Genomic DNA, 26,646 nt, shown 5'->3' with positions numbered 1-26,646 from the left:
TCAACAGACACAAGCTTCTATTACAGGTGTGAATCCCCAATAGCATCCTATTCCCAATGTAGTGCACTACTTTTGATAAGGGCCCATAGTAGGCCAACATAGGCTCTGGTCAAAAGTAGTGCAGCAGCGGTCTAAAAGGCACTGCATCTCAGTGCTTGAGGCGTCACTACATAACCTGGTTTGATTCCAGGCTGTATCACATCCGGCCGTGATTGGGAGTCCCATAGGGTGACGCATAATTGGCCCAGCGTCGTCCGGGTTTGGCCGGGGGTAGGCCGTCATCGTAAAATAAGAATTTGTTCTTAACTGACTTGCCTAGTTTTAAACAAAGGTTAAATAAAATAATAAAACACAATATGTAGGGAATAGGATGCAGACTCAGTGTTAGTTTATATCCCATTATATCACATCCCAGTTCAGGTTTGACCTGTTTGGTTCATGCATTAAAGGCTCTCCAAAGACGTCATTTACAGCATAGTAATACGTACACACAACAAGAATACAAATACATGTTGTAAAACATTCTATTAACCGTTCAAATAAAAAGGTATTCAAACAGCTCCGTTGGATATAAAGGTCAGCAGGTCAGTCTACATTATGAACAGCAGGCCAGTCTACATTATGAACAGCAGGTTAGTCTACATTATGAACAGCAGGTTAGTCTACATTATGAACAGCAGGCCAGTCTACATTATGAACAGCAGCAGGTTAGTCTACATTATGAACAGCAGCAGGTTAGTCTACATTATGAACAGCAGGCCAGTCTACATTATGAACAGCAGGCCAGTCTACATTATGAACAGCAGGCCAGTCTACATTATGAACAGCAGGTTAGTCTACATTATGAACAGCAGGTTAGTCTACATTATGAACAGCAGCAGGTTAGTCTACATTATGAACAGACAGCTAGTCTACATTATGAACAGCAGGCCAGTCTACATTATCTTAACAGCAGGTTAGTCTACATTATGAACAGCAGGTTGCAGGTTAGTCTACATTATGAACAGCAGGCCAGTCTACATTATGAACAGCAGGCCAGTCTACATTATGAACAGCAGGTTAGTCTACATTATGAACAGCAGGTTAGTCTACATTATGAACAGCAGGTTAGTCTACATTATGAACAGCAGGTTAGTCTACATTATGAACAGCAGGCCAGTCTACATTATGAACAGCAGGTTAGTCTACATTATGAACAGCAGGTTAGTCTACATTATGAACAGCAGGCCAGTCTACATTATGAACAGCAGGTTAGTCTACATTATGAACAGCAGGCCAGTCTACATTATGAACAGCAGGTTAGTCTACATTATGAACAGCAGGCCAGTCTACATTATGGACAGCAGCAGGTTAGTCTACATTATGAACAGCAGGCCAGTCTACATTATGAACAGCAGGCCAGTCTACATTATGAACAGCAGGTTAGTCTACATTATGAACAGCAGGCCAGTCTACATTATGAACAGCAGGCCAGTCTACATTATGAACAGCAGGTTAGTCTACATTATGAACAGCAGGCCAGTCTACATTATGAACAGCAGGCCAGTCTACATTATGAACAGCAGCAGGTTAGTCTACATTATGAACAGCAGCAGGTTAGTCTACATTATGAACAGCAGGCTAGTCTACATTATGAACAGCAGGCCAGTCTACATTATGAACAGCAGGCCAGTCTACATTATGAACAGCAGGTTAGTCTACATTATGAACAGCAGGTTAGTCTACATTATGAACAGCAGGTTAGTCTACAGTATGAACAGCAGGTTAGTCTACATTATGAACAGCAGGCCAGTCTACATTATGAACAGCAGGTTAGTCTACATTATGAACAGCAGGTTAGTCTACATTATGAACAGCAGGTTAGTCTACATTATGAACAGCAGGCCAGTCTACATTATGAACAGCAGGTTAGTCTACATTATGAACAGCAGGTTAGTCTACATTATGAACAGCAGGTTAGTCTACATTATGAACAGCAGGTTAGTCTACATTATGGACAGCAGGTTAGTCTACATTATGGACAGCAGCAGGTTAGTCTACATTATGGACAGCAGCAGGTTAGTCTACATTATGAACAGCAGGCCAGTCTACATTATGAACAGCAGGCCAGTCTACATTATGAACAGCAGGTTAGTCTACATTATGAACAGCAGGCCAGTCTACATTATGAACAGCAGGTTAGTCTACATTATGAACAGCAGGCCAGTCTACATTATGAACAGCAGGCCAGTCTACATTATGAACAGCAGGTTAGTCTACATTATGAACAGCAGGCCAGTCTACATTATGAACAGCAGGCCAGTCTACATTATGAACAGCAGGCCAGTCTACATTATGAACAGCAGGTTAGTCTACATTATGAACAGCAGGTTAGTCTACATTATGAACAGCAGGTTAGTCTACATTATGAACAGCAGGTTAGTCTACATTATGGACAGCAGGCCAGTCTACATTATGGACAGCAGGCCAGTCTACATTATGAACAGCAGGCCAGTCTACATTATGAACAGCAGGTTAGTCTACATTATGAACAGCAGCAGGTTAGTCTACATTATGAACAGCAGGTTAGTCTACATTATGAACAGCAGGTTAGTCTACATTATGAACAGCAGGTTAGTCTACATTATGAACAGCAGGCCAGTCTACATTATGAACAGCAGGCCAGTCTACATTATGAACAGCAGTCCAGTCTACATTATGAACAGCAGCAGGTTAGTCTACATTATGAACAGCAGCAGGTTAGTCTACATTATGAACAGCAGGCCAGTCTACATTATGAACAGCAGGCCAGTCTACATTATGAACAGCAGGTTAGTCTACATTATGAACAGCAGGTTAGTCTACATTATGAACAGCAGGTTAGTCTACATTATGAACAGCAGGTTAGTCTACATTATGAACAGCAGGCCAGTCTACATTATGAACAGCAGGTTAGTCTACATTATGAACAGCAGGTTAGTCTACATTATGAACAGCAGGCCAGTCTACATTATGAACAGCAGGTTAGTCTACATTATGAACAGCAGGCCAGTCTACATTATGAACAGCAGGTTAGTCTACATTATGAACAGCAAGCCAGTCTACATTATGGACAGCAGCAGGTTAGTCTACATTATGAACAGCAGGCCAGTCTACATTATGAACAGCAGGCCAGTCTACATTATGAACAGCAGGTTAGTCTACATTATGAACAGCAGGCCAGTCTACATTATGAACAGCAGGCCAGTCTACATTATGAACAGCAGGCCAGTCTACATTATGAACAGCAGGCCAGTCTACATTATGAACAGCAGGTTAGTCTACATTATGAACAGCAGGCCAGTCTACATTATGAACAGCAGGCCAGTCTACATTATGAACAGCAGGTTAGTCTACATTATGAACAGCAGGCCAGTCTACATTATGAACAGCAGGCCAGTCTACATTATGAACAGCAGGTTAGTCTACATTATGAACAGCAGGCCAGTCTACATTATGAACAGCAGGCCAGTCTACATTATGAACAGCAGGTTAGTCTACATTATGAACAGCAGGCCAGTCTACATTATGAACAGCAGGCCAGTCTACATTATGAACAGCAGGCCAGTCTACATTATGAACAGCAGGCCAGTCTACATTATGAACAGCAGCAGGTTAGTCTACATTATGAACAGCAGGTTAGTCTACATTATGAACAGCAGGTTAGTCTACATTATGGACAGCAGCAGGTTAGTCTACATTATGGACAGCAGCAGGTTAGTCTACATTATGAACAGCAGGTTAGTCTACATTATGAACAGCAGGCCAGTCTACATTATGAACAGCAGGTTAGTCTACATTATGAACAGCAGGCCAGTCTACATTATGAACAGCAGGCCAGTCTACATTATGAACAGCAGGTTAGTCTATATTATGAACAGCAGCAGGTTAGTCTACATTATGAACAGCAGGTTAGTCTATATTATGAACAGCAGGCCAGTCTACATTATGAACAGCATGCCAGTCTACATTATGAAAAGCAGGTTAGTCTACATTATGAACAGCAGCAGGCCAGTCTACATTATGAGCAGCAGGTTAGTCTACATTATGAACAGCAGGTTAGTCTACATTATGAACAGCAGGTTAGTCTATATTATGAACAGCAGGCTAGTCTACATTATGAACAGCAGGCCAGTCTACATTATGAACAGCAGGTTAGTCTACATTATGAACAGCAGCAGGTTAGTCTACATTATGAACAGCAGGTTAGTCTATATTATGAACAGCAGGCCAGTCTACATTATGAACAGCAGGCCAGTCTACATTATGAACGCGGAGCCAGCGCGCGGAGTCTACATTATGAACAGCAGGTTAGCTGCGCGGCCAGCTACATTATGAACAGCAGGCCAGTCTACATTATGAACAGCAGGCCAGTCTACATTATGAACAGCAGGTTAGTCTACATTATGAACAGCAGGCCAGTCTACATTATGAACAGCAGGCCAGTCTACATTATGAACAGCAGGTTAGTCTACATTATGAACAGCAGGCCAGTCTACATTATGAACAGCAGGCCAGTCTACATTATGAACAGCAGGCCAGTCTACATTATGAACAGCAGGCCAGTCTACATTATGAACAGCAGCAGGTTAGTCTACATTATGAACAGCAGGTTAGTCTACATTATGAACAGCAGGTTAGTCTACATTATGGACAGCAGCAGGTTAGTCTACATTATGGACAGCAGCAGGTTAGTCTACATTATGAACAGCAGGCCAGTCTACATTATGAACAGCAGGCCAGTCTACATTATGAAAAGCAGGTTAGTCTACATTATGAACAGCAGCAGGTTAGTCTACATTATGAACAGCAGGTTAGTCTACATTATGAACAGCAGGTTAGTCTACATTATGGACAGCAGCAGGCCAGTCTACATTATGAACAGCAGGCCAGTCTACATTATGAACAGCAGGTTAGTCTACATTATGAACAGCAGGTTAGTCTACATTATGAACAGCAGGTTAGTCTATATTATGAACAGCAGCAGGTTAGTCTACATTATGAACAGCAGGTTAGTCTATATTATGAACAGCAGGCCAGTCTACATTATGAACAGCATGCCAGTCTACATTATGAAAAGCAGGTTAGTCTACATTATGAACAGCAGCAGGCCAGTCTACATTATGAGCAGCAGGTTAGTCTACATTATGAACAGCAGGTTAGTCTACATTATGAACAGCAGGTTAGTCTATATTATGAACAGCAGGCTAGTCTACATTATGAACAGCAGGCCAGTCTACATTATGAACAGCAGGTTAGTCTACATTATGAACAGCAGCAGGTTAGTCTACATTATGAACAGCAGGTTAGTCTATATTATGAACAGCAGGCCAGTCTACATTATGAACAGCAGGCCAGTCTACATTATGAACAGCAGCAGGTTAGTCTACATTATGGACAGCAGCAGGTTAGTCTACATTATGGACAGCAGCAGGTTAGTCTACATTATGGACAGCAGCAGGCCAGTCTACATTATGGACAGCAGCAGGCCAGTCTACATTATGAACAGCAGGCCAGTCTACATTATGGACAGCAGCAGGCCAGTCTACATTATGAACAGCAGCAGGTTAGTCTACATTATGAACAGCAGGCCAGTCTACATTATGGACAGCAGCAGGCCAGTCTACATTATGGACAGCAGCAGGTTAGTCTACATTATGGACAGCAGCAGGCCAGTCTACATTATGGACAGCAGCAGGCCAGTCTACATTATGAACAGCAGGCCAGTCTACATTATGAACAGCAGCAGGTTAGTCTACATTATGGACAGCAGCAGGCCAGTCTACATTATGGACAGCAGCAGGCCAGTCTACATTATGAACAGCAGCAGGTTAGTCTACATTATGGACAGCAGCAGGTTAGTCTACATTATGGACAGCAGCAGGCCAGTCTACATTATGGACAGCAGCAGGCCAGTCTACATTATGGACAGCAGCAGGCCAGTCTACATTATGGACAGCAGCAGGTTAGTCTACATTATGGACAGCAGCAGGCCAGTCTACATTATGGACAGCAGCAGGCCCGTCTACTCTATGAATATCTGAAGAAGCGTTTGTGGGCTTATCTTATCTCCTGTTCCGCCTTTACATTTCACAATGGCTACCTTGTGAGTGTGTGTGTGTGTGTGTGTGTGTGTGTGTGTGTGTGTGTGTGTGTGTGTGTGTGTGTGTGTGTGTGTGTGTGTGTGTGTGTGTGTGTGTGTGTGTGTGTGTGTGTGCGTGTGTGTGGTGTGTGTGCATGTATGCGTGCGTGCCTACATTCTATGCTGAACAGTCCAGCCCAACCCGGGGGATCTGGCAGGCATTAGGACATAGGCAGCCCTCCACAGCCCCAACCCAGCCCAACCCGGGGGATCTGGCAGGCATTAGGACGTAGGCAGCCCTCCACAGCCCCAACCCAGCCCAACCCGGGGGATCTGGCAAGCATTAGCACATAGGTAGCCCTCCACAGCCCCAACCCAGCCCAACCCGGGGGATCTGGCAGGCATTGGGACGTAGGCAGCCCTCCACAGCCCCAACCAAGCCCAACACCGGGGGACCTGGCAGGCATTAGGACGTAGGTAGCCCTCCACAGCCCCAACCCAGTGAGCTATGTGTGACATTACAGTAATGAAGTAGGCAGTGTTAACAAAGTGACTCTTTAAGTCACAAATGGCACCTTATTTCCTCCAGGAAGTATTCAATTGGCTTTTTACACATTCTGTTGTGTTACAGCCAGAAATGTTTGTTACTGACTGGCCTACACACAGTAGCCCATAATGTAAAAGTGGAAATTGAATTTTTGAATTTCTTTAATGAAAAGATGAAATGTCTTGAGTCAGTAAGTATTCAACCCCTTTGTTATGGCAAGCCTAAATAAGTTCAGGAGTACAAATTTGCTAAACAAGTCACGTAATAAACTGCATGGACTCACTCTGTGTGCAGTACTAGTGTTGAACATAATTGTAATTTAAACGCAGATTTTACCACAAAGACCAGGAAGGTTTTCCAATGCCTCTCAAAGAAGGGCAGCTATTGGTAGATGGGTAAAAAAAAAAAAAAAAGCAGACATTGAATATTCCTTTGAGCATGATGAAGTTATTCATTACACTTTGGATGGTGTATCAATACATCCAGTCACTACAAAGATACAGGCATCCTTCCTAACTCAGTTGCTGGAGAGGAAGGAAACCACTCAGGGATTTCACCATGAGGCCAATGGTGACTTTAAAACAGTTACAGAGTTTAATGGTTGTGATAGGAGAAAACTGAGGATGGATCAACAACATTGTAGTTACTCCACAATACTGACCTAAATGACAGAGTGAAAAGAAGGAAGCTTGTACAGAATAAAAATATTCCATAACATGCATCCTGTTTTCATCAAGGCACTAAAGTAATACTGCAAAAACTGTTGCAAAGCAATTCATTTTTTGTTCTGAATATGAAGTGTTATGTTTTGGGCAAATCCAATACAGCACATTACTGAGTACCACTCTCCATATTTTCATGCATAGCGGTGGCTGCATCATGTTATGGGTATGCTTGTAATAATTAAGGACTGGGGAATTTTTCAGGATAAAAAATAAACAGAATGGAGCTAAGCACAGACAACACCCAAGAGGAAAACCTGCTTCAGTCTGCTTTCCACCTGACACTGGGTGGTGAATTCACCTTTCAGCAGGAAATTAACCTAAAACACAAGACCAAATCTACACTGCAGTTGCTTACCAAGAAGACAGTGAATGTTCCTGAGTGGAGGAGTTAGTTTTGACTTTAATCTACTTTAAGAAATCTATGGCCTGAAAATGGTTCTCTAGCAATGACCGTAAATCAATCTGACAGAGCATGAAGAATTTTTAAAAGAATAATGGGCAAAGGTTGCACAATCCAGGTGTGGAAAGCTCTTAGAGCCTTACCCAGAAAGACTCACAGGTGTAATCAATGCCGAAGGTGCTTCTACAAAGTATTGACTCAGGGGTGTGAATACTTACAGTGTGTCAATAAAAAAATTCTGTATTTAATTTGCAATAAATTAGCAAACATTTCTAAAAACATATTTTCACTGTCTTTATGGGCTATTGTGTGTAGATGGGTAAGAAAAATACATTTAAATACATTTTTGAATTCAGGCTTTATTTAACACGACAAAATGTGTAAAAAGTCAAGGTGTGTGAGTACTTTCTGAAGGCAGCATTACGTTTGACCAGGGCCTGTGGGGAATACAGTACAGTAGGGGTTAGGGTGAGGTTTGGGACACAGTCTCTATGCCTAAACGCCTCACTTGAGTCAGCTACTCAGATCATGGCTGCCCCTTAAAACCACAGCAGTGGGAACCTGCGGAGGACATGCAGTCAATATGACACACACACACACGCGCACGCACGCACGTACGCACGCACGCACACACACACAGACACACACACGCACGCACGCACACACACACACACAACATCAATGTTCAGCTATGAGGAGGCATTACTAGACAGTAACTGTTCCTAGATTTTGTACATGGTCTTATTAGACAACGTAGGTAAACCAAGATCCCTGTCTGCATAGGTCAACTCCCATAACACTGCTATTCTTGAGGGTGCCTCAGCACCGATGAGCCCCTCCCTGGAGCCGCACATGGAAAGCGCTAGAACATACCAGTACTGTAATGGCCTTACCGAACCTGCTATGCCTGTCCTTCCTGTCACAGGTGTTGGACTAAAGGGGCAGACAGACAGACAGACAGACAGACAGACAGACAGACAGACAGACAGACAGACAGACAGACAGACAGACAGACAGACAGACAGACAGACAGACAGACAGACAGACAGACAGACAGACAGACAGACAGACAGACAGACAGACAGACAGACAGACAGACAGACAGACAGACGAGGAATAGGGGGAGTGATAGATAGAGGTTGTGAAATAGGAATTAACCTTCTATCCCCGTCCTTCCTTTCCTGTCTCCATGGTTGGGTTAACTATCTCCCTATTCAGACTTGCCATGATTAAAGGCGACCTAGCTACCAGGAACCGGTCATTGTCTCCATGGTTGGGTTAACTGTCTCCCTATTCAGACTTGCCATGATTAAAGGCGACCTAGCTACCAGGACCCGGTCATTGTCTCCATGGTTGGGTTAACTGTCTCCCTATTCAGACTTGCCATGATTAAAGGCGACCTAGCTACCAGGAACCGGTCATTGTCTCCATGGTTGGGTTAACTGTCTCCCTATTCAGACTTGCCATGATTAAAGGCGACCTAGCTACCAGGAACCGGTCATTGTCTCCATGGTTGGGTTAACTGTCTCCCTATTCAGACTTGCCATGATTAAAGGCGACCTAGCTACCAGGAACCGGTCATTGTCTCCATGGTTGGGTTAACTGTCTCCCTATTCAGACTTGCCATGATAAAGGCGACCTAGCTACCAGGAACCGGTCATTGTCTCCATGGTTGGGATAACTATCTCCCTATTCAGACTTACCATGATAAAAGGCGACCTAGCTACCAGCAATCGGTCACTGTCAATGTCTCCATGGTTGGGATAACTATCTCCCTATTCAGACTTGCCATGATAAAAGGCAACGTAGCTACCAGGAACCGGTCATTGTCTCCATGGTTGGGATAACTATCTCCCTATTCAGACTTGCCACCGGTGCGTCAATCTAAGTTACATAACAAAAACATCCCCATCAAAATCTGTCTGTTTAAGCTAGAGATATCTGATTTTTTGCGTTGGATGTGTCTCAAGCCACCTCATCCGCCAGTGTCGCATTTCCACATCTGCGGTAAAATGTGGCAGAGCTAGAGTGGTGTTAGTCAGACCGTGAGACAACCCAGAAAACCAGTCTTCTCACGTAAACGTCTGTTAGCGTCCGAACGGTTTGACCTACAAAACTATTATGACGACTGGAAAGGAGAGACTTTCACAAACACTAATGGTGTTCTCCATTTTGCTTTATGACCCCAACAAGAGACTCGTCTGAAGTCGCGACTGCCGAACCGTTTGGGCTACACATCAGTAGCTATGAAGTGCTTTGAAAGGTTTGCCATGGCTCACATTAACACCATCATCCCTGGAAACCCTAGACCCACTCCAATGCGAATATTGCCCCAACAGATCCACAGATGACGCAATCTCAATCGCACTCCACACTGCCCTTTCCCACCTGGACAAAAGGAACACCTATGTAAGAATGCTGTTCATTGACTACAGCTTAGTGTTCAACACCATAGTAACCACAAAGCTCATCACTAAGCTAAACACCTCCCTCTGCAACTAGATCCTGGACTTCCTGATGGGCCGCCCCCAGGTGGTAAGGGTAGGCAGCAACACATCTGCCACGCTGATCCTCAACTCGGAGTCACCTCAGGGGTGCATGATTAATCCCCTCCTGTTCTCCCTTTTCACCGATGACTGCAAGGCCAAGCACGACTCCAACACCATCATTAAGTTTGCTGACGACACAACAGTGGTAGGCCTGATCACCGACAGCAATGAGACAGCCTATAGGGAGGAGGTCAGAGTCCTGGCAGTGTGGTGCCAGGGCAACAAACTTAGCTTCAACTTGAGCAAGACAAATTAGATGATCGTGGACTACAGGAAAAGGAGGGCCGAACACGGCCCGTTCACATCGACAGGGCTGTAGTGGAGCGGATTGTGAAAAGGGCATGACCACACCTTTTCCCCTCAGGTGACTGAAAAAATTTGTCATGGGTCCCCAGATCCTCAAAAAGTTCTACAGCTGCACCATCGAGAGCCTCCTGACTGGATGCATCACCACCTGGTATGGCAACTGCTCGGCATCCAACCACAAGGCACTACAGATGGTAGTGGGTACAGTCCAGTACATCACTGGGGCCAAGCTTCCTGCCATCCAGGACCTATATACTCGTGTCAGAGGAAGGACCAAAAAATGGTCAACGACTCCAGTCACCCAAATCATAGAATTTTCCCTCTGCTACCGCACGGCAAGCGGTACCGGAGCGCCAAGTCTAGGTCCAAAAGGCTCCTTAACAGCTTCTACCCCAAAGCCATAAGACTCCTGAACAATTAATCAAATGGCCACCCGGACTATTTACATTGACTTTGTTTTTACACTGCTGCTACTCACTGTTCATTATCTATGCATAATCACTTCACCCCTACCTACATGTACCAATTACCTCGACTAACCTGTACCCCCGCACATTGACTTGGTACCGGTACCCATTGTATATAGCCTCATTATTGTGTTACTTTTTAATTTTTTTAAATTTAGTTTATTTGAGTAAATATAACTCTATTGTAAGTAAGCATTTCACAGTAAGGTTTTGTCCTGTTGTATTCGGAGCATGTGACAAATACACATTTATTTCATTTGATATAACAAAGAACCGAGAGCAAAAGCATATGCATTATAATTTACAAAACTTTTACTAAGAATCAGCTATTAAAGACTAGCAGAACACACTGGATTCTCCAATTACATTGAATGAACTACAGGACAAAATACAAACCCTTCAACCCAAAAAGTGTCATGAACGCCGCCTCTCCTTGTTCGGGCGGCGTTCGGTGGTCGACGTCACCGACCTTCTAGCCATCGCTGATCCTCTTTTCATTTTCCATTGGTTTTGTCTTGTCTTGTATCACACCTGGTTCCAATCCCATCAATTACATGTTGTGTATTTAACCCTCTGTTCCCCCTCTGTCACGTCCTGACCTTAGTTCCTTTTTTATGTCTCTATTTTGGTTTGGACAGGGCGTGAGTTGGGGTGGGCATTCTATGTTCATTCTATGTTTTTCATTCTATGTTTTGTATTTCTATGTGTTTGGCCTGGTATGGTTCCAAATCAGAGGCAGCTGTCTATCGTTGTCTCTGATTGAGAACCATACTTAGGTAGCCTGTTACCCACCTGTGTTTGTGGGTAGTTGTTTTCTGTTTTGTGTATTGCACCTTGCAGAACTGTTCGTTTGTCGTTTTGTTGTTTTTTTTGTTCAAGTATTCGTATTTATTAAAAGTATTATGAATACTTACCACGCTGCACCTTGGTCTTCTCCTTCTCCCGACAACAGCCTTTACACCCTCATTGTCCTTGTCGGTGATTGTTTGTTTGTAAGCTATGTGCTATAGCCATCGCTGATCCTCTTTTCATTTTCCTTTGGTTTTGTCTTGTATCACACTTGGTTACAATCCCATCAATTACATGTTGTGTATTTAACCCTCTGTTCCCCCTCATTGTCCTTGTCGGTGATTGTTTGTTTGTAAGCTATGTGCAAGATATGTTCTGGTGTGCGACGGGTTTTGTACCCACTTGTATTATTTTGTATATTTTGGTTTTCTGAGATTTTGAGCACATATTAAACTGCTCCGTTTTATACCAAGTTCGATCTCCTGCGCCTAACTTCCCTGCCACCAGCACGCACCCTTACATAAAGGCCTGTGGTGGGGATAGTATTGCCATGACTTTCCCTCCTGGGTGAGGATCAAAGAGAGCCTTCACCCACAGAGAGGAAGGGGGGGAAATTGGGCCAGTTTGATGATTTTAACGACCGGTCGTAAACTTTCTCTCTGTGGCCCTTTGCAGTATGGAGAATGGAATGTCTGAGTGTTACAACAGAGAGAGTACTTTGCTGTTTTTTAACATCAAAAGATTGGACATTGAAACAATATTTCTAACATAAATAATGTGGAAAATGGTTGGTTGGGATCCAAACAATAACCATGTCAAATCAGTTGTTGTTTTGTGATATCATTAAGGATGGTATAACTAAATAACAGTAACTCTACAAATGTATACGGCCCAGTTATCAGATGTACATCTAAATGTTGTGTAACTTATATGATTAAATATGAAAACTATTTGTGAGAAGATGAAATGTGATTTTACCCTTCTAAAGGAAATAATTGTTTTTCATATAGACTTTTGCCAAGTCAGTAATCACGCCCACGTGAGCACAGACATCGTGGCAACATAATGGAACCGTCCTCCAAGGTGAGGGCATAAAATGACTGCTAATGAGATTTACATTAGACCAAAGCATGCCAGGTTGCTGCCAGTGTGTAAAGTGGTTCTAGCTGTACCCTGAATAATCAACCATTTTATTTGTATTTATTTATTTCACCTTTATTTAACCAGGTAGGCTAGTTGAGAACAAGTTCTCATTTGCAACTGCGACCTGGCCAAGATAAAGCGTAGTAATTCGACACATACAACAACACAGAGTTACACATGGAATAAACAAAACATACAGTCAATAATACAGTAGAACAAAAGAAAACAAAAAGTCTATATAACCATTGAGACCAGACAGCCTGGAGGGGTGGCTACACGGCTGACGAATGGTTAAACTCTACCGGACCAGTACATTGCCGGGTTGCTAAAATGGTTTAAAACTACTAGACCAGTATACGTGCAGCGTGACCGACAGCGTGAGCTGAATGTTACAAAATGGTAAGACCCTCTGAAAGTCAACAGAGAAGAAGAAGACTAGACATGCACTGCCTGCATCTCTGGTAAGACCCTCTGAAAGTCAACAGAGAAGAAGAAGACTAGACATGCACTGCCTGCATCTCTGGTAAGACCCTCTGAAAGTCAACAGAGAAGAAGAAGACTAGACATGCACTGCCTGCATCTCTGGTAAGACCCTCTGAAAGTCAACAGAGAAGAAGAAGACTAGACATGCACTGCCTGCATCTCTGGTAAGACCCTCTGAAAGTCAACAGAGAAGAAGAAGACTAGACATGCACTGCCTGCATCTCTGGTAAGACCCTCTGAAAGTCAACAGAGAAGAAGAAGACTGCCTGCATCTCTGGTAAGACCCTCTGAAAGTCAACAGAGAAGAAGAAGACTAGACATGCACTGCCTGCATCTCTGGTAAGACCCTCTGAAAGTCAACAGAGAAGAAGAAGACTAGACATGCACTGCCTGCATCTCTGGTAAGACCCTCTGAAAGTCAACAGAGAAGAAGAAGACTAGCCATGCACTGCCTGCATCTCTGGTAAGACCCTCTGAAAGTCAACAGAGAAGAAGAAGACTGCCTGCATCTCTGGTAAGACCCTCTGAAAGTCAACAGAGAAGAAGAAGACTAGACATGCACTGCCTGCATCTCTGGTAAGACCCTCTGAAAGTCAACAGAGAAGAAGAAGACTAGACATGCACTGCCTGCATCTCTGGTAAGACCCTCTGAAAGTCAACAGAGAAGAAGAAGACTAGACATGCACTGCCTGCATCTCTGGTAAGACCCTCTGAAAGTCAACAGAGAAGAAGAAGACTGCCTGCAGCTCTGCATGTAATGTAGTCTAGGAAACTCGACCGACGATGAGAAAAGAAGGACATTTCAAACGACCAGGCGGTATCTGATGTATCCAGTCTAACGAACACTTCCAGAACAAAGAAAGCGTACTACTACAACTACTAAGGACATTGTGAACTCTGGTGGACAACCCGAGACTTACACAACCAGAGACTTTCTGTCTAAATATTTGTCACAGACGGATCGAGGGGTTTCAACAGAGAGACGACAAAGACATACAAGTGTAAATATGTACATTGCTTTTCTAAATCCAAATGAGCATTTGTTAAGGTGCTAGATTTACATATTTACGATGAGTGTATTATTCAACTGTATGTATGATAGTTGAATTCCTTTGTCTCTCCTTCTCCCGCTCTTTCTTCCCCCCCTTTCATTGTGTAACAAGCCGTCATATCGGGTTAGTCCACTAGGGACTTTTCATTGCATTATGTTAGTAATCAACATATAATCTATCCTGTGTGTGTGTTTATGTAATTCTGTGTGATTATTTATGTTAGTTAGTAAATAAATAATTAAGCCAATTTGTGTATCGCTGAGTCATCATTTAGACTAGGGTTCGTGAAGATTTTAAGTCAACGACGTTCAGAATGAGACTGATATGAGGTAATAATAATTAATGTACGACTAATGTGATAACGATATATTCTTGAGTTAATTCGGGAAAAGGTAACTCATTAAACAAACTTTTTACATGGTGCCCGGAGATTGGTAATGAGTTAATTGTTACATGATTAAATCACGTAATAATTAAACATAGTTAATTGATTTTCTAAAATAACATCATCACATAAATGATAGTCACGTCACGACAAAATTAAATTAATTAAAATAAATGAAATGATAAAATATACAGACCACAAATTCACGTTGGCTTTACATAAACTGGTCTGATCACCCCAATCCACAAAAATGGAGACAAATTTTACCCAAAATATTTACCCCGGAATCTGTGTCAACAGTAACCTCAGGACAATCCTCTGCAGTATCATCAACAGCAGACTCCAACATTTCCTCAGTGAAAATAATGTCCTGAGCAAATAACGTGCCCAGGGGCTGCGGTTGAAAATGTGGCTACAACCGGCACTTTAACTGAAACGTTGATGAACGTTGTCCGTGTAACAATAAACTCAATAAAGTGGCTTCTTACCAAAATACAGAAAAGGACTACGTATACATCCTAATTGACAAACAAATCAAACGATTCAAAATCAATTTGGCATGAGGGTCTGCTATATAAATTGATGGAAAGCAGTGTTGGGGGGAAAACATAAAACATTATAAAATCCATGTAAACAAACAGCAAGTGTGTAGTTAAAACTGGCAATAAACACTGATTTCTTCCCTCAGGGCAGGGGAGAGAGACAAGGATGCAGCTTGAGCCCCACCCTCTTCAACATTTATATCAATGACTTGGCAAGGGCACTAGAACAGTCTGCAGCACCCTGCCTCACCCTACTAGAATCTCAAGTCAAATGTCTACTGTTTGTTGATGATCTGGTGCTTATGTTACCAACCAAGGAGGGCCTACAGCAGCACCTAGATCTTTTGCACAGATTTTGTCAGACTTGGGCCTTGAAAGTGGATCTCAGTAAGACAAAAATAATGGTGTTCTATAAAAGGTTCAGATGCCAAGACCAAAAACACAAAATATATCAAAGAATTACACATAACTCCGCCTAAACATCAACGCCACAGGTAACTTCCACAAAGCTGTGAACGATTTGAGAGACAACTCAACAAACCAAAATTGGTTCTGTGAAAGTTCCCAGAAGAAGACATCATTAGGTTGTGGGAAATGTCTGGTGAGAACATTGTCGGGACATCACAAAATATATGTTCTCATAACACAAAAAACTGTCCAGTCTTGCTGATGATTGATTGGCGATTACACTACAGTAGACACAGGCAAACACACACATACACAAACACACTCACACACAACGAAACACAAACACTCACGCAACAGTCATCACTGAGAGAAAGAGAAAGAGGGAGAGAGAGAGAGAGAGACCCCAATCCACAAAAGTGGAGACAAATTTGACCCCATTAACTACCATGGGATATGGGTCAACAGCAACCTTGGGAAAATCCTCTGCATTATCATTACCAGCAGACTTGTACATTTCCTCAGTGATAACAATGTACTTAGCGAATGTCAAATTGTTTTTTTACTAAATTACCGTGGAACAGACCTCGTATTCACCCTACACACCCTAACTGGCAAACAAAAAACCTGTTTGCAAGAGTATTTGTGATTCGTTGTGTGGCATGAAGGGTCTGCTATACAAATTGATGGAAAGTGGTGTTGGGGGAAAAACACCAAGTGTGAGGTTACAATTGGCTGTTAACGATCTTAGAGACAAGGCGAGAAGGGGCTTCTATGCCATTAAAAGGAACATAACATTTGACATACCAATTAGGATCTGGCAAAAAATACTTGAATCAGTTATAGAACCCATTGCCCGTTATGGTTGTGAGGTCCGCTCACCAACCACAAATTCACCAAATGGGACAAACACCAAATTGAGACTGCATGCAGAATTCTGCAAAAATATCTTCTGTCTACAACGTAAAACACCAAATAATGCATGCAGAGCAGAATTTGGCCAATACCCGCTAATTATCAAAATCCAGTAAAGAGAAATTAAATTCTTCAACCACCTAAAAGGAAGCGATTCCCAAACCTTCCATAACAAAGCCATCACCTACAGACAGATGAACCTGGAGAAGAGTCCCCTAAGCAAGCTGGTCCTAGGGTTCCGTTCACAAACACAAACAGACCCCACAGAGCCCCAGGACAGCAACACAATTCGACCCAACCAAATCATGAGAAAACAAAAAGATAATTACTTGACATATTGGAAAGAATTAACAAAAAAAACTGAGCAAAGTAGAATGCTATTTGGCCCAAAACAGAGAGTACACACTGGCAGAATACCTGACCACTGTCACTGACCCAAACTTAATGAAAGCTTTGACTATGTACAGACTCAGTGAGCATAGCCTTGCTATTGAGAAAAGCCACCGTAGGCAGACGTGGCTCTCAAGAGAAGACAGGCTATGTGCACGATCCCCACAAAATGAGGTGGAAACTGAGCTGCACTTCCTAACCTCCTGTCAAATGTATGACCATATTAGAGACACACATTTCCCTTATATTACACAGATCCACAAAGAATTTGTAAACAAATACGATTTTGATAAACTCCCATATCTTTTGGGTGAAATACCACAGTGTTCCATCACAGCAGCAAGATTTGTGACCTGTTGCCACAAGAAAAGGGCAACCAGTGAAGAACAAACACCATTGTAAATACAAGCCACATTTATGTTTGTTTATTTTCCCTTTTGTACTTTATCTACTTGCACATCGTTACAACACTGTATATATACATAATATGACATTTGAAATGTTTATTCTTTTGGAACTTGTGTGAGTGTAATATTTTCCTGTTCACTTTTTATTGTTTATTTCACTTTTGTTTATCCATTTCAATTGCTTTGGCAATTTAAACATATATTTCCCATGCCAATAAAGCCCCTTGAATTGAACTGAGAGAAAGATATATATATAGAGAGAGAGAGAGAGAGGTGGTGTTGGGAGCGCTACTACATTTCTCTTCTTGTTATTAAGCCTCATTTAAGGATCCCTCTTTTATTAATTTATTTTATTTAACCTTTATTTAACTAGGCAAGTCAGTTAAGAACAAATTCTTATTTACAATGACGGCCTACCCCTGCCCAGATGACACTGGGATAATTTTGCGCCGCCCTATGGGACTCCCAATCGCAGCTGGTTGTGATACAGCCTTGAATCGAACCAGGATCTGTAGTGACACCTCCAGCACTAAGATGCAGCGCCTTAGACCGCTGCACCACTCGGGAGTAGTCACTGGGGGATCCTAACAAAATACTCAAATAATACCAAATACTGGGGCATAACATTCGTCCCAAATGACAGCCCTATTCTCTTATATAGTGCGCTAATATTGCCCAGGGCCCATAGAGCTCTGGACAGAAGTAGCATACCATTTAGGGAATAGTGTGCCATTTGGTAAATATTAATACCCTTGGTAGCTCCATTGGACTGAGCTCAGCCACATCCCAATCATGACCCCTTTTACTGTAAATATGGCCACATAAAGAGACACATATATACACATAAACATGGAATAAACGTCAACTTTCTACGCCACACACAGCGGAGCACACACCCGGTGAATGTTTACATGTGAGGCCCTAACCGCAATGGGTGGAGCTTGGTGGATATATGTCCCGCCCCCCAAACTCCGTAGTGACGTGCTGGAGGGGGCGTGTGCTGGGGCGGACCGGCCGTTTCCACTAGTTACCACAGCCACAAAGCCAGAATTGGCTTATCGTAAGAGTTCATGAAAACAAAAAAATCGCTTTTTGGTGTTAATTTAACGTTAGGCATAAGGTTAGCAGTGTGGATAAGGTTAGGGTAAGTTTTTAAATCAAATGTTAAGAAGATACATGTTAGAAATAGGCGGGGTTTATGACTTTGTGGCTGTGATAACTAGTGTCGACCGGGCCTTCCCGTGGACGCAGAAGGAGTACGTCAGACTGCATAAAGGGAATACATACATCGGGAGAAACGTCGTAGCTAGATATTTGAAACTGTTCAAGACCTGTCGTAGTCGTCCCGAAACTCAAGTAAGTAGCAAAATAACAGTCTTTAGCCAGTATTTATATGATATTGAGTTAGCCGATTGCAGTTTTATAGGCAATTTCTAGCTAGTTAAAGGCTACCTACTGTAGCTAGCTAGCCTCTGAGACTACTAGAGGTTGACAGCGCCTCTTCGTTCGTTGTTTCATTATTATCAGGCAGAAGTTACAAGTGCACTGTGTTTAGACTACATGCAACAATGAATGAATTAATGTTGCTGTGTTGTCAGAGACGATGCACATTATCTAGCTAAGTATTGGTTGGATTTAGCCTAGCTACTAGACAGCTAGCGCCTAGCTTGACAACACAGTCCAGGGGGTTTCTGCTTTTTCAGTTTTTAACAAAAAATTGTAGTAGGAGGTTTCATGGTTTAGTTATATAATCCCTAGTTGATTTGTAAACACTAACATAGAGATTTTTTTTGATTAAAAAACAACAACATTTGATGTAATTTTCATTTTGGTCCCCAAAAATTCTAACATTATATAAAAAAATGAATGATAAATTAAACACTAATATATCTTAATTAGACAAGTATTCACCCCCCTGACACAATACATGTTAGAAGCACTTTTTGCAGCGATTAGCTGTGAGCCTTTTGGGTAAGTTTCTAAGAGCTTTGCACAACAGCATTGTACAATATTTGATTATTATTATTATTATTATAATTCTTCAAGCTCTGTCAAGTTGGTTGTTGATCATTGCAAGAAAGACGTTTTCAAGTCTTGCTGTAGATTTTTCAAGATTAAGTCATAATTGTAGCTAGGCCCTTGTGTTTTAGGTTATTGTTCTGCTGAAAGGTGGAATCATCTTCCAGTGTCTGTAGGAAAGGTTTTCCTCCAGGATTTGGCATGTGCTTAGCTCTCTTTTGCTTCTTTTTATCCCCCCAAAATGCTTCAAAATATAAAGAGTGGTACTCAGTGATGTGTTATGTTTGATTTGCCCCAAACATAATGCTTTGTATTCAGGACAAAAAGTTAATTTCTTTCCCATGTTTCTTTCAGTATTACTTAAGTGCCTTGTTGCAAACAGGATGCATGTTTTGCAATATTTTTTATTCTGTACAGTCTTTTCACTCTGTCATTTACGTTAGTATTGTGAAGTAACTACAATGTTGTTGATCGATCCTCAGTTTTCTCCTATCACAACCATTAGACTCTTTAATGGTTTGGTTTCCTTGCTCTCCGGCAACTGAGTTAGGAAGGACGCCTGTCTATTGATACACCATCCAAAGCCTAATTAATAACTTCACCATGCTCAAAGAGATATTCAGCATGTTTCTTTTTTTGAGGGGGTGGGGGGTCTACCAATAGGTTCCCTTCTTTGTGAGGCATTGAAAAACCTCACTTGTCTTTGGTTGAATCTGTGCTTGAAATTCACTACTCGATTGAGGGACCTTAAATATAATTTTCTGTGCGGGTTACAGAGATGGGCTAGTCATTCAAAAATCATGTTAACCACTATTATTTAACACAGAATGAATCCATATAATATATTATGTGAATTGTTTATAACATTTGTACTCCTGAACTTATTTAGGCTTGTCATAACAAAGGGGTTGAATACTTATTGACTCAAGACATTTCAGCTTTTCATTTTTTATTAATTTCTAAAATGTTCTATGACTGAACAAAAATATAAATGTAACATGGGGTGCAGCAATGGGTGGGCCTGGGAGGGCTTTATTGCAGACAGAAATACTCCTCAGCAGCCCTCTTCCCTCTCCTCAGACGATCCCGCAGGTGAAGAAGCCGGATGTGGCGGTCCTAGGCTGGTGTGGTTACACCTGGTCTGTGGTTGTGAGGCCGGTTGGATGTACTGCCAAATTCTCTAAAACAGCTTTTGAGGCGGCTTATGGTAGAGAAATTAACATTAAATTATCTGGCAACAGCTCTGTTGGACATTCCTGCAGTCAGCATGCCACTTGCACACACCTTCTACTTGAGACATCTGCGGCATTGTGTTGTGACAAAACGGCACATTTTATAGCAGACCTTTAGTGCACCAGCACAAGGTGCATCTGCGTAATGTGCATCATGCTGTTTAATCAGCTTTGTCACATGCCACACCTGTCAGGTGGATGGATTATCTTGGCAAAGGAGAAATGCTCACTAACAGGGATGTAAACACATTTTTGCACACAATTTGAGAGAAATAAGCTTTTTTTGTACACATGGAACATTTCTGAGCAATTTTTATTTCATCTCATGAAATGTGGCACCAACACTTTCCATGTTGCATTTATATTTCTGTTCAGTATCCAAACAAAATTCCACTTTGACATAATGGGGTATTTACTCTATATCAGTGACACAAAATATCCATTTTAAATTCAGGCTGTAACACGTGGGAGAAAGTTAAAGGGTGTGAATACTTTCTGAAGGTCCTGCAGGCCATGTTTTATTATGGGTGGTAGACCGGTAGTGGAAACACAGAATGGGAACCTCACGGGACTCCCTGCCGTCTCCTTGGAAACTAAAATGACCTTAAAAAGAGCGTAAGTTAGGTCGCAGTACTGCACAGCCAGGTATCTGTAAAGGATAACTAGTAGTTTATTTAGTTATTATTAATCTTGGAAGATTATATATTTTTGTTGTTGCTGTAATTAATGTGTATGGTTGTATTTCAGAAACAGTTTTCTTTACCTTTATGTTCAAGATTAGATAGAAACTAGTGGTTTGAATGGTGACATGCATTTTGTCTCACATTACAGGTGTCAGACTAGATAGTTTCATATATATATATACTTGGCCTAATCAAGGCCTTTAAATCGTTTGGTGCTGAGAAGTGCACTATGTCCAGTTTTTGTTATGATTATTTTTGTTCCCACTAAGCTAGCCTGGAAATCCAACGAGGAATTTCATTTCTAATTCTACGTCGGGGATAAATTAGCGTTTTGGATCAGGAACATTTCCTCTCGCGACCTCTACAAGCCAGAATGTTGAATAAAATTATATTTTTAACATACTTTACCTGTTGTCCGTACAGTTGGTCCTTTTTGGAGGTAGGAATGTAAGACGACATGTCCACAGGAAATTATAATTACGGGCAACTTTTTTCAAAGGGCTGGTCAAACATTCAGATTCTTATCACCTGAAGTATTACCACAAGATGAAAATACTAGCTGAGCTCGCTCACGTGGTTCAGCGCCATGCTTCCAGGTGATATGAACGCACTACCATCGCTTTTGACAAGTTGATGTAATTTGACTTGCCCGTTATCTTTTTTGTTGTTGTTTTACAGCATGTATAAAAGGTGCAGGAAAAATGTTTGCGTGCTGATAGAAGGGTGGGAGGTGGCACCAAAGGGGGTCTGAGGTGGTAGTAGACATATTTCCAGCAGTGAGTATGAAATGACCCCTGTGGGAATTGAATCCACGACCCTGACGTTGTTAGCGCCACCCTCTTGACGCGTCCACATGCTTCCCGTCTGAAACCGTTTGGATATCTGTTGTTGCGTATATTATGACTGCATTTTGTTTTTCCGGAGTCTCCGCCCCTTCGTCGGTGATTGGTCAACAGTAGGGATTCTTCAATTAAGTGTTTTGTTATTTAATGAGAAATTAATTGTTTTCATGCACAATTTTTTTTTTTCATTTGAGAAATACTGCACCAAATATCTTAGTTTGACTAGGCGCCAGCCGAACCGACGCACGAGGAGGTTTTACTGACTGAGCCACACGGGACTGCAGTTAGTAGCAAGGTCCAGTGTGTTGCAGTGAGGGCCAGTGTGTTGCAGTGAGGGCCAGTGTGTTGCAGTGAGGGCCAGTGTGTTGCAGTGAGGGCCAGTGTGTTGCAGTGAGGGCCAGTGTGTTGCAGTGAGGGCCAGTGTGTTGCAGTGAGGGCCAGTGTGTTGCAGTGCGGGCCAGTGTGTTGCAGTGCGGACCAGTGTGTTGCAGTGCGGGCCAGTGTGTTGCAGTGCGGGCCAGTGTGTTGCAGTGCGGGCCAGTGTGTTGCAGTGCGGGCCAGTGTGTTGCAGTGCGTTGCAGTGAGGGCCAGTGTGTTGCAGTGAGGGCCAGTGTGTTGCAGTGAGGGCCAGTGTTGCAGTAGGAGGTTCTAGAGGTGATTCGGGCAGCATCATATATCAGTGTTGCTTCTGTGGTGGCGTGAAGGATGTTATTGTGTGTGTTTATGGGGGGAGGTTATGGTGAGGTAATGTTTATGGGGGGAGGTTATGGTGAGGTAATGTTTATGGGGGGAGGTTATGGTGAGGTAATGTTTATGGGGGGAGGTTATGGTGAGGTAATGTTTATGGGGGGAGGTTATGGTGAGATAATGTTTATGGGGGGAGGTTATGGTGAGGTAATGTTTATGGGGGGAGGTTATGGTGAGGTAATGGTTTATGGGGGGATGTTATGGTGAGGTAATGTTTATGGGGGGAGGTTATGGTGAGGTAATGTTTATGGGGGGAGGTTATGGTGAGGTAATGTTTATGGGGGGAGGTTATGGTGAGGTAATGTTTATGGGGGGAGGTTATGGTGAGGTAATGTTTATGGGGGGAGGTTATGGTGAGGTAATGTTTATGGGGGAGGTTATGGTGAGGTAATGTTTATGGGGGGAGGTTATGGTGAGGTAATGTTTATGGGGGGAGGTTATGGTGAGGTAATGTTTATGGGGGGAGGTTATGGTGAGGTAATGTTTATGGGGGGAGGTTATGGTGAGGTAATGTTTATGGGGGGAGGTAATGGTGAGGTAATGTTTATGGGGGGAGGTTATGGTGAGGTAATGTTTATGGGGGGAGGTTATGGTGAGGTAATGTTTATGGGGGGAGGTTATGGTGAGGTAATGTTTATGGGGGGAGGTTATGGTGAGGTAATGTTTATGGGGGGAGGTTATGGTGAGGTAATGTTTATGGGGGGGAGGTTATGGTGAGGTAATGTTTATGGGGGGAGGTTATGGTGAGGTAATGTTTATGGGGGGAGGTTATGGTGAGGTAATGTTTATGGGGGGAGGTTATGGTGAGGTAATGGTTTATGGGGGGGAGGTTATGGTGAGGTAATGGTTTATGGGGGGAGGTTATGGTGAGGTAAGGTTTATGGGGGGAGGTTATGGTGAGGTAATGTTTATGGGGGGAGGTTATGGTGAGGTAATGTTTATGGGGGGGAGGTTATGGTGAGGTAATGGTTTAGGGGGGGAGGTTATGGTGAGGTAATGTTTATGGGGGGAGGTTATGGTGAGGTAATGTTTATGGGGGGGAGGTTATGGTGAGGTAATGTTTATGGGGGGAGGTAATGGTGAGGTAATGTTTATGGGGGGAGGTTATGGTGAGGTAATGTTTATGGCGGGAGGTTATGGTGAGGTAATGTTTATGGGGGGAGGTTATGGTGAGGTAAGGTTTATGGGGGGAGGTTATGGTGAGGTAATGTTTATGGGGGGAGGTTATGGTGAGGTAATGTTTATGGGGGGGAGGTTATGGTGAGGTAATGGTTTAGGGGGGGAGGTTATGGTGAGGTAATGTTTATGGGGGGAGGTTATGGTGAGGTAATGTTTATGGGGGGGAGGTTATGGTGAGGTAATGTTTATGGGGGGAGGTAATGGTGAGGTAATGTTTATGGGGGGAGGTTATGGTGAGGTAATGTTTATGGCGGGAGGTTATGGTGAGGTAATGTTTATGGCGGGAGGTTATGGTGAGGTAATGTTTATGGGGGGAGGTTATGGTGAGGTAATGTTTATGGGGGGAGGTTATGGTGAGGTAATGTTTATGGGGGGAGGTTATGGTGAGGTAAGGTTTATGGGGGGAGGTTATGGTGAGGTAATGGTTTATGGGGGGAGGTTATGGTGAGGTAATGGTTTATGGGGGGAGGTTATGGTGAGGTAATGGTTTATGGGGGGAGGTTATGGTGAGGTAATGGTTTATGGGGGGAGGTTATGGTGAGGTAATGGTTTATGGGGGGAGGTTATGGTGAGGTAATGGTTTATGGGGGGAGGTTATGGTGAGGTAATGGTTTATGGGGGGAGGTTATGGTGAGGTAATGGTTTATGGGGGGAGGTTATGGTGAGGTAATGTTTAATGGGGGGAGGTTATGGTGAGGTAATGGGGGAGGATATGGGGAGGAATGCTTTTTAGAGTCATTCTGGGATTCCCTGAACCCATTGGTTCTGGTAGAGAAAGGCTCTAGCAGGATGAGGGAGTTGTGCCCTGTGTGTGTACACACACACACACACACACACACACACACACACACACACACAGAGAATCCTGGCAGGATGAAAAGAGGTAGTATGCATGGCCCCAGTCGGTAAAAATAATTTCCCCACAATACAGCTCTGAGCTTCCATCCTGACTGTGGGGATTTCACAGATCAAGTGTAAAGCTCTCTTGTAAAAATATTATTTTCCACCAGACATATTTCCTAAAGCCCAGGTGGGCTCCTCTCACAGCAAACTGTCTCACACCAACTGGCAAGCGTCCCTATGAGGAGTTGAGAGGATAAACTGCTGTGTGTGCATGTCTGTTTTGTTTGTTTCTTGACATTGCTGTCAGGATCGTCTCTGGACGCCAGCCATGCAGAAAGGCTAACTTGCTCTTTTTTTTTTTTTATGTTGCTAGGTGACAAACCAAAACATGAGATGTGCTTGTCATTTCCGTTGGACAGGAGATTCCGGGGTCTCTGGTGCTAATATGGAAGTTTTGAAAATCTTTTCTATTGCTTAAAGCTTCCTGGTTTGAGGCTCTCTGCCGGCGAGGGAGCTCTATGGACCATGTCCCAAATAGAGCCCTATTCCCTATGCAGTGCATTACTGGTGGGACCCATAGTGCTCTGGTCAAAAGTAATGCCCTATATACAGTTGAAGTCAGAAGTTTTACATACACATTAGCCAAATGCATTTTAACTTAGTTTTTCACAGTTCCTGACATTTTAATTCTAGTAAAAAAATTCCCTGTCTTAGGTCAGTTAGGATCACCACTTTATTTTAAGAATGTGAAATGTCAGAATAATAGTAGAGAGAATGATTTATTTCAGCTTTTATTTCTTTCATCACATTCCAAGTGGGTCAGAAATTGTATAACTTGGGTCAAACGTTTTGGGTAGCCTTCCACAAGCTTTCCACAATAAGTTGGGTGAATTTTGGCCCATTCCTCCTGACAGAGCTGGTGTAACTGAGTCCGGTTTGTAGGCCTCCTTGCTCACACGCTTTTTCAGTTCTGCCCACACATTTTCTATGCGGTTGAGGTCAGGGCTTTGTGAGGGCCACTCCAATACCTTGACTTTGTTGTACTTAAGCCATTTTGCCACAACTTTGGAAGTATGCTTGGGATCATTGTCCATTTGGAAGACCAATTTTCAACCAAGCTTCAACTTCCTGACTGATGTCTTGAGATGTTGCTTCAATATATCCACATAATCTTCCTACCTCATGATGCCATCTATTTTGTGAAGTGCACCAGTCCTTCCTGCAGCAAAGCACCCCCACAACATGATGCTGCCACCCCCGTGCTTCACGGTTGGGATGGTGTTCTTTGGCTTGCAAGCCTCCCCCTTTTTCCTCCAAACAAAACGATGGTCATTATGGCCAAACAGTTCTATTTTTGTTTCATCAGACCAGAGGACATTTCTCCAAAAAGTACAATCTTTGTCCCAATGTGCAGTTGCAAACCGTAGTCTGGATTCTTTTATGGCGGTTTTGGAGCAGTGGCTTCTTCCTTGTTGAGCGGCCTTTCAGGTTATTTC

General features: G+C 42.8%; 1 protein-coding gene across 1 annotated transcript in view; it reads left to right on the top strand.

Annotated features, from left to right (window-relative positions):
- Positions 1 to 18,829: 18,829 nt before the first annotated feature.
- Positions 18,830 to 26,646, top strand: part of micu1 (mitochondrial calcium uptake 1) — a 152,007-nt gene continuing 144,190 nt past the window's right edge. The window contains exon 1 of the mRNA XM_071391369.1: positions 18,830 to 18,961. The gene's annotated coding sequence lies outside the window, so the exon portion shown is untranslated. The remainder of the gene's footprint in view (positions 18,962 to 26,646) is intronic.

The sequence above is a fragment of the Salvelinus alpinus genome, chromosome 3, assembly GCF_045679555.1.
Source record: "Salvelinus alpinus chromosome 3, SLU_Salpinus.1, whole genome shotgun sequence".
NCBI lineage: Eukaryota > Metazoa > Chordata > Actinopteri > Salmoniformes > Salmonidae > Salvelinus > Salvelinus alpinus.
This window is presented reverse-complemented; position numbering and strand designations above follow the sequence as displayed.